Source organism: Quercus lobata, chromosome 4 (genome assembly GCF_001633185.2).
Source record: "Quercus lobata isolate SW786 chromosome 4, ValleyOak3.0 Primary Assembly, whole genome shotgun sequence".
Taxonomy (NCBI): domain Eukaryota; kingdom Viridiplantae; phylum Streptophyta; class Magnoliopsida; order Fagales; family Fagaceae; genus Quercus; species Quercus lobata.
In genome coordinates, this window is record NC_044907.1 from 80735378 (window position 1) to 80739056 (window position 3679).

At 31.9% G+C, this 3679-nt stretch overlaps 1 long non-coding RNA gene across 2 annotated transcripts; it reads right to left on the minus strand.

Annotated features, from left to right (window-relative positions):
* Positions 1-1284: 1284 nt before the first annotated feature.
* On the minus strand, positions 1285-2682 carry LOC115987425. 2 transcript variants are annotated; one of them, XR_004091079.1, is made up of 4 exons: positions 2540-2682; positions 2394-2443; positions 2177-2237; positions 1285-1451 (listed from the first exon to the last, which is right to left on the minus strand). It is a non-coding gene; the product is annotated as an uncharacterized LOC115987425 (long non-coding RNA). The 2 variants fall into 2 exon arrangements; XR_004091078.1 differs by lacking the exon at positions 1285-1451 and having other exon boundaries at positions 2112-2237.
* Positions 2683-3679: the final 997 nt, after the last annotated feature.

The following is a 3679-nucleotide window of genomic DNA, read 5'->3' on the forward strand; positions in this document are numbered from 1 at the left end:
GCCACATAATGAGGAATTAAAATTATTTTTTTTAAGAATAAGTGGTTTAATTAATTATGGTATTATATAACCAGCCCATGATTTGTCCATTCAAATCTCTCTTCTATACTTTGCCATAAATATATATTTCCACTAATAGTGATTTATATTATGGTATTAGACTTTCATCATACCATTCAATATCTCTAGCATTGTTCTAAAAAAAGAGTAATGCTACAAAGCATTATTAGTCCATATCACCCTAGTTTTATTGAGGATTTTGCTAAATATCAATGTTTTGTGCTTGAGTAAAGGGATACATGTCATTGTAGTGTGCATCTATCCATGGGAAGGAAGAAGAGAGTTTATAAGTGGCTGGGTTCCATCTACACGTGATGAGGAAAAAGAGAGTTTGTGGGTAAAAAAAAGGCTTTGATGTACACGTGGGTAGGGAGGGTTAGTCCTTTAAGTTTTGATCTACCTTTAAGTTTTGATCTACCTTTAAGTTTTGATATACAAGTGTGTGGGGAGGGTCAGGCCCTTTAGCCTTTGATCTACACGTGGGTGGGGAGTTCGGACAAGGGACAAGGGTCATAAGGTTTGGGCTTGGGTCTTTCGTAAATTTGGTCTATTTTTAAAAGGTAGTGATTACTTTTTAGAGAATTACATTTGGTCTAATTGTCAAGTTCAACCCATATTAGATATAACAATAAAAATAAGTTACTCTAATCTATTAGGTAACAGTTAAAAAACTTAATGAAAAAAGGTTAAAAAGACCAAATAGAAGCTTAGAGAACCACATGGCGGGAGCTCATGTACTCCCTCATGAGGTCTCTACTTTTATATATAATTAGTGTTTAGCCCGCGCAATGCGTAGGATCATTTTACATATTAATGATCCAACATAAACAAAGTTCTCATAATTTAGTGTATTTAAGCATATAGTATCCAATATCCGCTAAAAATTTTAAACATTACTCTCTTCAAATCACATCATGTATGTACTTCCATTCTCCAATAGAACACTTGGAGGAATATATGAAATGAGCAACCACCACTTGTATTACTTTCATTGCGTTCAAATGAGTTTGAATGAAGGGAATTCTCTAGAATTCTTCTCTATTTTTCATGCAAAAATGCAATATCTTCATAGCAATTACTTGACTTACTTTGAGCAAGAAGATTGACATAAAAATCTAAACTTGGTGTACTTGTTATCAACTAACAGACATCATAACTTACTTAGAAATAAGGGGAAACAAATAATAACAATTTATTACAATGGAAATCATTTAGAAAATAGTGCAAATATATCCAATGAATTGGTATAATATTGTTGTCTAAACATTTGGGACTAATCTTCAAAGTCGAGTCAATACATTGAGGAGGATATTCATCAAGGGTTTGTTGTAAATGATAATTTGATGGGACATTTGTTCTTAATCTCTGGGGGCCTATTTCTAATAAGCCACCTGAAAATTAAGCGAATTCAAAATATCACTGTAAGAAACAGATATAACATCGAATTTGTCAAGAGTTTGATGAAACCTAACACAAAAAATGAACAAAATAATTACATAATGGCAAGATAATAGGTCTGTAATTTAGATAATATATACACCATCAAGAAAATATATTAAAAGACAACCTTTATAAAGAATAGTCCCTTTGGACTCATCTTTATTCAGTATTAATAGTATCATTACAAACTCATATACTGTGTACGTCCTCTCGTATAATTCCAATTCACATGAAAATTGCTCAAGGTATTATAAGTTCTATTGCAATTTTGTTACAAACTGATTTAGAAGCTGAATTATGATGCCATGCATAACTGGTCGGCAAGTCCACATCAATTCACAACAAAAATGTACTAAATGTCTAGTAGTATAGATCATTGTAAATTAAGTTCAATGCATAATTAACCATTATTCCTCACTAACAACCATAATAAATAGGACCCAAAAAGATCTAACCTTGGCAACTAAATCCAATACAATTGACACAAAAAAGTGCAGATAACATTAGATATCCATGCCCATCGTTGTAAATTTAGTTCAATGTATAATTAAACAAATACCCATTAATCATTATTCCTCACATAAACAAACCCAACAAAATACAACAACAACAACCAAAAAAAAAAACAAAAACCAATAGCAATACCAACTTCCCAAGCTCCCCAAAAATTCAATACCTTTCACCTCAGTTCACCTTAGCCTCCTTCTTCCCAGTCCCATTTGCTTCCACCTTCTCCCCTGAATATATTTTGATAGTTGATAATTTAAAAAAAAAAAAAAGGCCTTCACAAAACTTTTTTTTTTTTAACAAAACAATAGTGGTATTTATTGAGAACTTATAAAACTTGTGCATCAGTCAATATTGAATCTGAAATACATTCCAGAATATCTTACCAAGTACATGAGTTGATTATGCTGTGTCACCTCAAAAGAATGCGATGCACCTGAAAGCATGACGAAGAGTTAGCAAATCGTGCAGAAGGTTTTCAATCTTAAAGCATATTAAGTTCTTGAATGATGGAGCTATCTTCATACTCTACCTCTAGGTCTCATATTGACAAATGCTTGGCAAATTCCAAGGCTTTACACATCCCCAAAGTTAGCACTTCCAATCAATCATTACCGATATCCAACAAATCTAGCGGTCCCTAAATAATGCTCATATACCAAACAGAAAAGCCTTTCCAAGAATTTTTTTTTACGGTAAACAAATTCAATAATCATCAAGTCTTTTCAAGCATATAATAGTGAACCTCTATTGTGTTGCATAGCCTGAGTCTTTTTGTTTCAGCCAAAGTTTAGTAGACCAAACCTAGTAATAGAGGATGCACACAATCAAATATTACACAAACTCATTAGTGAACTTACTGAAACCTTGCTCATAGGTCATGTGAAAAATCCATTAACAGAAGTCATAAGTTCTAATAAACTGATCTGAATATACTGATTATACAAATTACCTTTTCAATATTCAAATATCATAAAACACATAAAATAGTTCTTGACAATGTAATAAACCACATAAAATAGTAATAGACAATGTCATCAACCAAATAAGTAAAACAAAAAATACCCGATAATGTTTCCTTTTTTACTAAACACCATGAGCTTTCTCTTTATCCCATACCAAGCGACTTTTAGGCATTTGGGATACCTTCTAGATCTACAATGCAACAATTCACGTAAATTATATTACTGATCAAAAATTGGCTAGCCTAGTTGCAATTATCAATACAACAATGGAAGATTAAATTGTCAAAATTAAGGTGGAATACAATTGAAAATTTTATTATTGAGCTCCTTCTGGTGTAGGGAAGGGTGCTACCTAAACAGCCTATTGTGGTTTTTTTTTTTTTTTTTTGGCTTATTCTCATAATTTAATTTCCTAGGCTTGTCATCAGATTTTTTTATTCTTAAGTTGATACTAAAAGAACTTTAAGACGTTTGAAGGTCAGTGTTATCTGGTTTGTTAGTTTTGTGACTCTAGATGGTATTTGGATTGTTTGTTAGCTTCATAACAAACAACTCAAGCCTTTCAATTTCCTTTTTGACAATATCTAAATCACCCAAGCTCCACAATTGAGCAAAAAAATTTCTATCTCATACATGGTTCAAGTAATAGTTATAAAAATTTAGACCAAAAAGGAAGAACATGCAAATGAAGTCTTGACATACCTAAT